Consider the following 12,260-nt stretch of genomic DNA (forward strand, 5'->3'; position numbering starts at 1 on the left):
ACAATAATTAATTTGCATCAATTATATGTTTTGTCTGTAATTTTGGGTCTTAATTTCAGTTTAGGCAATAAAACGATGAAAACAGGCTGAATTAACATTTTTAGACAACATAATGGGGATATTTTGAATTTGGTCGGCCATTTCAGCTTTATGACGTCATTATAATATTTGATTTCCATCAATTTTATGTTGTATTGTAATTTGGGATGTTTGTGTCAGTTTTTTCAAAAAAATATTGAAACCTGTCTTAATTAACCGTATTTTAACATTAATCTGTTCAGCCCAATTCCCTGTAAACAGGTCCACAATCACAATTGACAACAATGGGTTTGGGCTAAACCATGGTGATGAAAGGGTTAAGCAATATAGTGGCAGCCATTTTGAATTTATGACATCTTCAAGCCTTTCCGGTAGTCAAATTTTTTAGGCAATAGCTAATTTTGATCTGCACATATATGCAAATATCAGCATCAAATTTGGCACTTTTGTCATAGCTTCTAAGTAATGCTGTTTAGAAAAATTATTGTCCGTGACAGTTTCCACTTTTTCTTTAAAAGTCTTCTCTGTACACATCCATCAATTAGGAATTGTACTTGGTTTTGAAATTGGCAGTATCTTACCTCTCAGTTTTGTTCAAATAATGATGAAAATTGCAATTTTGCAGCAAAATTTTCATTATTTATCTGAGAAACAATTTCTCTAATATTGTTGGTTTTACAGCTTTCAAATTTGATACTAATGGCTTTTTAGCAATGTAGTTATTGGATAATCTTAAACTATCAGCAGGTGTCACATTTATACTTTTGCCTCATTTTTTTCCTCAAAATGTTTATCGTGAAACAATCAAATTTTGTTTCATGTCAATAGGGATGGCCGTATTCAGGTTTGTATGATGATGTACAATAATGAATTTTGTATATGCAAGCCTCAAGGTCACTTGCTGCCTGTAATAGTTGAATTATTTGAGTTGTCGTTATGTTATCCAAGCTTCAGTAAACCAATTTGTATTGAAGGTAAAGAACTAACAAATTTATAGCCCATATGATATGGCTTTTTTATCTGAATTCACATCATCAAGGTATAATCACCTAATAAAAGAATGATAATGGTAAGTTTTTGGCAAATTTTTATGATAAAGAATAAAGTTTAGCATGATATTTGCTGGACAACTGACCATGCACAAACAAGGCAATTAAAGTCACCATATTTGTTGTGAGTTGACCTTTTGGTAAGCATTTCCATTTGGTGAAAAATACAGCACAAGCTATCAACAGAAATTCTTTCTGTAACACTGTCTCACATACCTTAGTATATGTACAAATCTCATTCACCGCTCTATCCTTATTTGTAGATACAAGGAAATCTAAAGCTGAAGTTGTGAGTAATCCACAGGGAAGCAGTTAGAACCAGAATGACACCCAGAGATACTGCATGTATGACCCGAGGTGATTTGGAACCAGGCCAATGTAGGTTGGTACAGAGCAAAGTCCAGTTTACAGGCATTGGGAGTGTTGAAAGTCTGAAGTAGCATTTGCTGATCACTGACATGTCAATGCATGTTTCTTTTACTTCTTGCACCATTTTGATTTAATTGTTTTGCAAACAGTTGCATGTATACCTACTACCGGTACATTAATTACTTCAACAACTCATTAATTTGATATTTCATCAAAATGTCAATGTAACAATACTGCAGCATTTGACTCTTACTCAAGATTCCAAGACATCCCATAATACTGGCCGTCTAATGGTTGGTACCATTTATTAATTTAAGACAGAAGTAAACTGTTTCTGAATGTCAAGTCAGTGTGATTATTAAATTTTCCAGCATTGTTATTAAAGTCTTAAATTTCAGATTTAGTTATTTCCATCTTATTCTTCATTTGAGCTACGTCAAAGTGCCGAGTCTGGCCTCACTGAAAGCAAATACCAATAGTAACGTTTAAATGGATCATGACAATTACTTCGATTCCTGTGACATTTGCCCCTTACAACATTTGAAATATCAGATCACATTATGATTGTAATCATATTTGTTACAAGATATTTTGCTGACTAAGTCAAGGACCCAAATTTAGTGACTTCATTGATATTTAGACAGTGCTGTCATCAAAAGTGACGTTGTTTGATGTACGTAAATTCCATTATGCTATTCAATACAACTGTAATACCCTGGCTGCCATTCAATTTTGCTGTTGCATGCTAAAATAAAGATTTTATGAATTTTGGAAAGTGTGTTATTTGCATGATTGTCCATACACAAATTACTATATATCGGTATACTATCAAACTTATATTCAGTATGAAATGTGGTGGACTTTGATAAATAAAGATTATATAGGATGACATATCGAGTTGTTTGAAATGAATTTCAAGATATATTTCATCTTCAAGCGGAAGCTTAATCTAACTGTTCAAGATACATGTACTGTTGGTTTACATCTGTATTTCTACTGACAAAGTCGGTCAGAATGCCTGTGGTTTTTAACATATCTATACAAGCTCGATGTGTGCAAGTATTAAGTCCAAAATTTGTCAGGATTTCTGATTTTAAGTGGAAACTTTCAACATACCTTGAAGGAGTAGATGATGAACCTAGCTGCTTTTCTGAACAAATTTATTTTAATCATTATGGCTGGTATACTCATAATTTGCATAAAATTCCTTAGAAGACAGTATTCTTTTGTATCTATAGAAATCGGGCACAATCATCCATTCAGTAAGATTAATGAAATATTATTTATTAAAGGCTGAAAGTCAACATATTAGCTCACATTTGGTATATATAAGGGTTACTGGTGAAATGATTTTACAATTTTATCTCTACAACTTGTTTCTTTAGCCACGTGATTCACTAGTAAGGAGACTAAACTGGTGTGAATATACATCTACATGGGGTACACATCGCTGATTACGCAGATGGCAGAATCCAAAATTCTTGGATCCTTTGTATAGATGAGTTAGTTCAGTCTCATGCAGAGTGCTTTGGTTATACACACTTATCAGTGTCATGTTAATTTTTAATTGCATATTTAATGAACTTTCTTAATTAGAGTGATATGTCCACAAATACTGCATCAAATTTGATGAAGCTTGGTACAGATGTTGATATCACAGTGTTGTAAATACCAGTACAAATAAATGACCTTTAGCAGTATGATTTCATAAATTGCTGATTTGCATAAAGAAATTTTCTTATTTTTAGGGTGAATGCCCAGAAGCACTGCAATAAACTCTATGAAAAATGGTACAGCTGATAATCTGACGGTTTTATAATAAGATGCAAAAATGGTTAGCAACATCCTGTCGATTCATTACTGACTCATTTAATGGCCTTTTGTAATTAGGATGGCAGCCTAGATTGGTTTTATGTTTTCACCACCATCGAACTCATTCTCAGCCATTAAGCCCTATCTGTATCACAGCATTTTTAAACACAGACCTAATTAATGAAGAGGACTCTATCCTCTCCATGCACCTGTAATCAAAGTACTCATTTACAATTGGGGACTGTGTCATCAACGACGACTTGTTCTCTAATAGTGCTTGTCTGTCAGCTTTCAATTTCAAATCATAGTTTCTTGGTAATGCCCTTGTCAAGTTTTGGGAAACTTATTTTTGGAAAATTTGCTTACAGAAATTTTTCACTTTTTAGCAAAGCAATTGTTAAATATTCTTAAACAATTTGCAGATATAAACTTTTAAAATTTTCTCACTTTTTATCTGAAACTTACTCAGAAGCAATCAATTTGGTTTCTTGTCGATAGGGATTGTCTCATTCAGTTTTGTACAAAGGATGATGAAAGTTGCATATGCCAGCCTCTAGGTCATTTGTTACCTTTACCGTACTCGTCCGAGTATAAGCCCCCGGTTCGGCAACACTAAACAGCGGTAAAACTAGGGGAGGGGCTTATACTCGAGCAACCCCATGTTATCTGGCATGGACGCTTAATTTATGCTAATTTTATGCACGATTTTTTTCAACACCACTCGATCTTTCTATCGCTTTCAAAATCGACTTACACATCCAAAGAAATTGATTGTACAATCTCTGAATACAGAAGTGACATTTTGGTGAATTTCAGCGTCGAAAAAAAACCCAAACTTGAAACAAGACGTCACGTATGCTGCTGATCAACAGTATGTGAACAGGCATGCATTGCCCACACGGAAAGGCAACTCAATATTCCAATATCAAACTGTCTACATCTTGTGAAAACAACAACATAGCAGTGAAAATTGTAATAGTCACCAGGAAAAGTCTTCACAAATGAAAGGATAATTGCTTCAAACAAAAGAAACTGCATGTTTCAAGCATGAAAACATCGTGGCCATGAATGAAAATAAACAATGGCGGACATGAGTGAGACTATTCTATTTAGGCGACGGGGGTGAGTAGGGTCAAAAAATAGATAGTACTGGAAAAACGTGTCATTTTCCTTACGATATTGTCAAGGGAACTCCAGTTTCCATTGTTTTAACATCTTTTAATGGTTTCTTTATTATCAAAAATTAATTTTACCAAGTTAAATGACCAAATATACTAGTTCTCCTAACCTTTCTGTATTTGAGTTACACTAGGGTAGGGGCTTATACACGGATGTAATGCATTTTCTAAAATCCTCTAAAATCAGTAGGGGGCTTATACACGAGCAGGGGCTTATACTCGGACGAGTACGGTAATAGTTGAATTATTTGAGTTGCAACCATGTTATCCAAGCAACAGTAAACCGATTTGTATTTGCCCCAGATTAAGAACTATTAACCCTTTGAGCGCCAAAGTCAAATTTTGTCACCTTTATCATATGTACACCAATCAATATTTTTCTAATTTTTTGCTAAAAGTTTGATAAAAATCTGTAGCCAATGAAATATAATGTCCATTTGGTCCAAAATTATGAAAAAAAATACATGAAACTTAATAAAATCTGTAAAATGTTGCATCAAAATTTTTGGCGGGAAAAATTACAGCGCTCAAAGGGTTAATTTATTACAAGTACCGTATAAGATGGCCTTCTTCATCAGATTTCACATCATCAAGTTATAATCGGTCAACAAAAAGAATCATAACGGTAATTTTTCTGTAGCTTTTTATGATATAAATGAAACATTAGCAGGATATTTGCTTGACAACTGACATGCACAAACAGGGCAATAAAAGTCACCATGCTTGCTAAGTTGACTTTTGGTAAATACCGCCATTTGGTGGGAAATTCAGCACAAGCTCACCACAAAAATTCTTTTTGTAAAATTGGCCTCTCTGCTAGGCGACTGATGCCGTATGTTGTGGGTTCGAACCCGATTGAAAACTTGCCGTATCTCACATAAGGTACTATGGTATTGTTATGTATAAATCTCGTTCACTGGTCTATCCTATTTGTAGAAACATGGAAATCTGAGCTGAGGTTCTAAGCAATCCACAGGGAAGCAGTTAGAAACAGACTGACATGAAGAGATACAGTACTGCACGTATGACCCCAGGTGATTTGGGACCAGGCCAATGTACCAGTAGGTTGTTACAGTGACAAAAGTCCACTTTACAGACATAAGACTGTTGAAAGCCTGATGTATTATTTGTTTGCCAATCATTGGCATTTCAATGCATGCTCACATTTGGTAAACCAATGTGAGGTTATTGTATATGCTGAATTGGGTGGCATCTGTATGTATATACGGTATGTATGTGCATGTATGTACGTATAGTATGTCCGTCAACAAAAAAAATTGCGAACCACTGCACATTTTTGCATGGTATTTGTGTATGCATCCAGGGCTATAGATGGGATTTTGTTCAAATGAAGTTTGCATTGCCCAAATTATGCAAATGAAGAAAAAGTGAAAATGGTCAAAAATTACTAACTCAAGAACTGCTCTTTTGATTGCTTTGATAATTAGTATGCAAGTAACTTTGGTGGACCTAGTATAAAGTTTTATGTATATTGTGAAGATATCTTGAATTTTGTATTTTTGCTGAATATTTTAGATATTTTCCTCATTTTAAGTAAAATTCTTTTTCTCTGAAAGCGCAGGCCCAACTGCTCTCAAATTGGGGTTGGATATTTGCAAGGGTGTTACCCTTCTAATTTGTCGAAATTACAACAAAATTAGTTTTAGGGCAATTTTTATCGTTTTGGTCAGAAAATCTTAAAAAATATTTTTCTTTAAAACTGCTATACAGATAGATTTTTTATTTGGTATAAAGATGCCCAGGGATGGCAATAGTTGCATATGTGGAAATTATCCTGACACTGTATACAGATAATTTCACACTAATGAGTTGCCTGTATTATAGAATAACACATATGAATTCACATGAATCTACATGAATACAGGCTTGCTGAATACAAGCAATGTATTTTTGACTGTATTCATCTGTATATGCACTCTTTAGCTAAAATACAGGCATTAATTCATGCTAATTCAGTGAGTATTATTGGGCAGTGTGAGATAAGCAAATTTGTATTTTTAAGACAATTTTGTCTTTTTTGGTCAAGAAATCTCGTTCTCTAAAAACTACTTGTCTGAGAGCATTCTAATGTGGTATAAAAGTCCAGAGGGATGTCATTAGATAAATCTTTGCTCAAAGTTTTGTATATTTCAGATAATTTTCTCAATCTGTGACCTTAACCCTTTGATCGCCAAAGTCTGTTTTTGCCTCCTTTAGAAAATAAACCCCAGTCCATTTTTCTCCAGATTTTTGCCATAATTTTGAGAAAAACACTGTACCAAATGAAATGTGATGTCCATTTGGTCCAAAATTATCAAAAAATTACAGAAAAATTCACAAAAATTTGCTAAAATTTTGCACTAAAATTTTGGTCGGAGAAAATTACAGCACTCAAAGGGTTAAATGACGTATACCACCCCAGGATATTTTGTGAGACAGTTTCGAAGGCTGTGAACATAATTTTGTCAATATTTGGTATCAATTTGTTGTAAAATTTGATCCAGAAATGAAGCTGAGAGTGATTTTTTAATTGCGGACCAATTTTTGCAGTTTTTCCATGTAAGACACACAAGAACCGATGAGAAATTTGCATCCAGGATAATTCTAGTGTCCTAATCACCCCAACAATGGAAGGCATTTCACTATGGCGGTATTCTCACTGCAACGTTTACGCTGGTCCAGCACCACCCCTGATCTGAGTCTGACTTAAAAAAGTATGTGAGAACAGTTCCCAGGGCTGGCGTTAATTTAGGAGTGTGTCAAGGGTTGGACCTGAGTCCTAGCTCGGACTTAAGATCTGCAGCATTCTCACTGCAATGTTTATGCTGGCCCAGCACGGCCCCTGATCTGAGTATTAGCTGTAAACATGTCCGCCATAAATGCTGATGTTAGATTTCCTCATCTCAAATTTTCAGTCTTTTTAATTTGTATGACTCTGTACCAAACACACCTAGTGCACACAGAACGAGTAAACACAAAGGGATTACCCCTACAATGTCAGCTCAGTTGTCTGTAATAGGTTGCAGTCAACTAAGTATGCATGAAGAAAGGCTTAACATTGGCTAAGTCCCATTTGATTTTTGCCACAAAATCGCTCTCCTGTACCTCAACCTGAACCATGAACCCCAACCAGTTTATGAGATGACCCGTCAGAATGCCTGGTGGTTGAGAGACAGAAGTTGCTTTCACGCCATTTTTGAACTTGAATATTTTCTCTCCCTATAAATAGACGAGAAGCTAAAAATCGTGTCTCAGTGCCGGTGGTTTGCATGATATCAACACATATTTATACACGTAATTTCAAACATTTACACCATTGTAAAGTGGTGATTTATGATGACCATTTGTGGGGTCAGTCAACTCATATTGAATTTTCTGTGAATTATCCTGTGTATTTTTAATGTCTGTTGCAGGTATTTGACAGATCATACATGTATACTATCAACTTAAACTATGAAATTAAATTTTGATGAATGATCTATATTTTGGATATCTAGAAATTACTGAATGAGAATTTTGTAGCTCCATTGTAAGTGACATGGAGCCATCCATCATTGTCTTGTAACCTCTGTCAACTTTGCACTTTTTCTCTAAAACTGCTGCTCGGAAAATCTTCCACGACTGCATTTAGATTTGTTCAAAAGACAAGGAAAAATGTATTTGTAGATTTTCTTAGCTACATATTCTCAATTTTTGTAAAACTGTTTTTCTCTGATATTGTTTATCTGTCAGCATTCAAATTCAAAGCATAGCTGCTCAGTAATACCCTTATTACGTATCAGGAAAATTTATTAACACTTTTTACTTATTCTTTAAAAATCTTCTCTGTACACATCCAACAAATAGGAATTGAACTTGGTTTTGAATTTGACAATATGGTATCTCTCAGTTTTGTTCAAATAATGCTAGAAATTGCAGTCGCAAAAATTTCCATCAAAATTTTCACTCTGTATCCGAGAAACAATTTCCTCCAATATTGCTGGTTTTACAGCTTTCAACTTTGATTCTAATGGCTTTTTAGCAATATAGCCATTATTTCAAACAATTAGCAGGTGTAAACTTTTCAAAATTTTGTTTCACTTTTTCTCTCAAAGTGTTTATCCGGAAACAAACAGATTATAGGTTTTATGTCAGTAGGGATGACGTCATTTAGTTTCATACAAATTATGATGAAATTTACATATGCCAGCCTCTAGGTCACTTGTTTCCTGTAATAGTTTAATTGAATTAGGGTTGCTGTTATGTTATCCAAGTTTCAGTAAACCAGTTTGTATTGTCTCAGGTAAAGAAATAACACATTTATAGCCTGTATGATATGACTTTCGTCATCTGCATTCACATCGTCAAGGTATAATCAGCCAACGAAAGAATCATAATGGTAATTTTTTGGTAAATGTTTGTGAAAAAAGATGAAATTTTAGCAGGATATTCTTGACAACTGATCATGCACAAACAAGGCAATAAAAGTCACCATACTTGCTGTAAGTTGACCTTTTGGTAAATATAGCATTTGATTGAAAATTCAGCACAAGCTATCCACACCCTTACTTCCAGTAAAACTGTCTCACATACCTTAGAATATGTATAGATCTCATTCACTGCTCTCTCCTGATTTGCAGAGACATGGAAATCTGAAGCTGAAGTTGTGACTAGTCCACATGCAAGCAGGTTGAACCAGACTGACACCCAGCGATACTGCATATATGACCCTGTGATTTGGGACCAGCTGGCCTGTGTAGGTTGGTACAGAGACCAAAGTCCAGTCTACAGCAGGCGTTAGGAGTGTTGAAACCGGAAGTACCATTATTTTGCTAATCATGGACATTTCAATGCATGTATTAATTTTTTAACTTCTCTTAGCACCGTTTTTGAGAATTTCATGTCTGTGTACATTACTTCAATAACTCATTAATTTGATATTTCATCAAAATGTCAATGTAACAATTTTGCAGCATTTTGACTTCTATTTTAGATTCCAAGACATCCAATAATAACGACCATCTAATGGTTGATATCATTTATTAATTTAAGACAGAATATAACTGATTCTGGATGTCAAGTCAAGGTGATTGTAATTTGCTAGCATTTTTGTCAAGTCTTAAATTTCAGATTTAGTTATTTCCATCTTGTTCATTTTGAGCTACATTAAATTGTTGAGTCTGACATCACCTGAAAGAAAATACCAGTAGTAACGTTTAAATGGATCATGACAAGTACTTCAATTTCTGGGACATTTTTCCCCTTACAAAATTTGAAATTTCTGTTCACTTTATGATTGGAATCAGACTTGCTACAAGATATTTTTTCTGATCTAGGCAATGGACCTAACTTAGTGACGTCAGTTATATTTAGACACTGCCCTCATCCACAGTGACCTTGTGTGATTTATGTAAATAACATGACATGTTGTATGGCGTTCAATAATACAATTTTAATACCCTGGCTGACATTCAATTCTCCTGTTGCATGTTACAAATGAATAAAGATTTTATAAATTTGACAAAGTGTGTTATTTGCATGATTCTGTCCATACAGAAATACTATATACCGGTATACTATCAACTTAAACAATAAAATGTGATTGACTTTGGTAAATAAAGATTATATTGGGTGACATATAGAGTTGTTTGAAGTGAACTGCAAGGTACATTTTGTCTTCAACAGGAAGCTAAATCTAGTTTTTCAAGTTACTGTTGGTTGGCATCTGTACTTCTACTGACAAAATCGGTCAGAATGCCTGTGGTTTTCATCATATTAACACAAGCTTGATGTGTGCAAGTATTGAGTCAAAAATTTTTCAGAATTTATGATTTTAAGTCGAAACTAGAACTTTGTATTTCAAAATAAGTTGGAATGAGTAGACGATGAACCTTGCTACTTTTCTGAACAAATTTATCTTAATCATTACGGCTGGTATACTCAGAATTTGCACAGAAGTCCTAAAATGCCAGTATTTTTCTGTAACCACTATTATTTTGCACACATCAACCATCCAGAAAGATGAATGAAATATAGCATTTATTAAATGCTAGAAGTCAACATTTTAGCTCACATTTGGTATACATAAGGGTTGCTGGAGAAGTGACACGTGATCACGACTCAGAATGGCGGACAGCGGAAAAGTTGAGCTCCTGAAAGTAGTTGTATTTCTGACTAAATTGTCGGGGATTTTTGGACCATACTAATATTCTCAGAAGGAAACTCACTTTTGTCAACCATGGGCGTTGGAGTGGTAGCTTGGAGGAGTGCAATTGGTACTTTTACTCAACCGAAAAGTTGGCGACCTGTATCGGTGGAACAGTACACACCATACACGACGTGGTCAGCGTACAATGAAATCGGGTACAGGTTTGCTTGTTGTTTTATAGTAGTTTATTACACGCTTTGTGCTACACATGGACTACTTCAATGTACTCAACGCTGGCAAGACTTTCTTGAATATTATGAAAAACTAACTTCTGGAATCGTAAACGGTGGCGTTTTTCTTGACTGTTCATGTCAGCCATTCTATGCTGACGTGGAAGTATTTGCTGCACCTGGTGTTTCAGCTTTGGCCTCGGCTTATGCAACTGAAACTACATTTCTTCCTCCTGTGTGTTCACGCTTTATTCTGCTATGTGGAACTGTCTCGAAACAAGCTGACTACCCGACTTCTGTAACCCAAGTCAAATGTTTTCCAATGTCTCCAGCACCGTATATCAACAGATTATTACAACTATGCGGGGACATTGAACTGAACCCGGGGCCGATGACACGTCAAACCACGTTATCTTCTAAAGGTGACCTAGAAGTCTTGAAACCTGACGAAAGCGGTGATGAGAAAGTTATGGAGATTTTAAAAAGTATCCAGTCTGACATAAAGGAAATAAAAAGAGATGTGAGTCAAGTTAACAGAAATATTGCACAATTGAAAAGCGATCAAGAACAACTAAAGCATCAAAACGAAGAGCTGAAAGAACGGGTCAAGAATTTGGAGTCTGAATGTACGAATTTACGATCGCAAGGGACGAGAAACAACGTTATTTTCTATGGGATTGAAGAAACAGAAAACGAAACCTGGTCAGACTGTGAAAAAGCGGTGCGTGACTTTATGCATGATAAATTAGGCATTTTAGAAGCCATAGATGAACATAAGATCGGAATAGAGCGGGCACATCGTCTGAACACACAACCGCGGCCAAACGAACCAAGACCGGTAATTACTAAATTCTTGTCATTTAAACATCGATCTACCGTGCTTGCTGAAGGGAGAAAGAAGCTGCGTAATACGGCCTTTCGTGTAAGTGAGGACTTCCCGCCAAATGTTCGCGAGACGAGACGCAAATTGATCCCCTTCATGACTAAAGAAAGAGAACAAGGGAAAAGGGCGTACCTCAGTTACGATAAACTCATTGTTGAAAGGAAGAAATTTAGATATGATGAGACAAAAAACGATATTGTTCCCTTCTAACGACGTGGCCAAGCCCATAAACAAAATAGAGATAAAGCCGAGTTTGATTTAAGTAATGTCTCTTTCTTAGCATGGAACGTAAGAGGTTTGAGACAGCATTTATCAAATTTCAATCTCAAGAATTTCCTGTCCACCTTTACTTTTGTTAGTTTATGTGAAACGTGGGCAAAATCGGAAGTTGAGTTCTCCTCTTTTCTGCCAACACATAAATGTTTTTCTTGTCATAATGAGCGTGTAAGTAATTTTGGGAGATTTCCTGGAGGCATTTCACTGTATGTGTCACTAGAGCTAGAGAATTTTGTCGAGAGAATTTTCTCGTCATGTAAAAATGCGATTTTTGTTCGTATGCGTAAAGAAGCATTT

At 35.2% G+C, this 12,260-nt stretch overlaps 1 protein-coding gene and 1 long non-coding RNA gene across 3 annotated transcripts in view; one reads left to right on the forward strand and one right to left on the reverse strand.

Annotated features, from left to right (window-relative positions):
- Positions 1-9,149, reverse strand: part of LOC139121623 (uncharacterized) — a 27,656-nt gene extending 18,507 nt beyond the window's left edge. Inside the window, exon 1 of one of the 2 annotated variants that reach the window (XM_070686674.1) lies at positions 9,020-9,149. The gene's annotated coding sequence lies outside the window, so the exon portion shown is untranslated. Of the gene's footprint in view, positions 1-1,304; positions 1,407-9,019 lie in introns of those variants that run through there. The other variant, XM_070686672.1, reaches the window with a different exon arrangement.
- Positions 1-9,951, forward strand: part of LOC139121625 (uncharacterized) — an 11,196-nt gene extending 1,245 nt beyond the window's left edge. The window contains exons 2-4 of the long non-coding RNA XR_011549330.1: positions 1,352-1,470; positions 5,384-5,508; positions 9,067-9,951. This is a non-coding gene — a long non-coding RNA (uncharacterized lncRNA). The remainder of the gene's footprint in view (positions 1-1,351; positions 1,471-5,383; positions 5,509-9,066) is intronic.
- The last annotated feature ends 2,309 nt before the right edge of the window (positions 9,952-12,260 follow it).

This window comes from Ptychodera flava, chromosome 21 (assembly GCF_041260155.1).
Source record: "Ptychodera flava strain L36383 chromosome 21, AS_Pfla_20210202, whole genome shotgun sequence".
In the NCBI taxonomy this organism is placed as follows: Eukaryota; Metazoa; Hemichordata; class Enteropneusta; family Ptychoderidae; genus Ptychodera; species Ptychodera flava.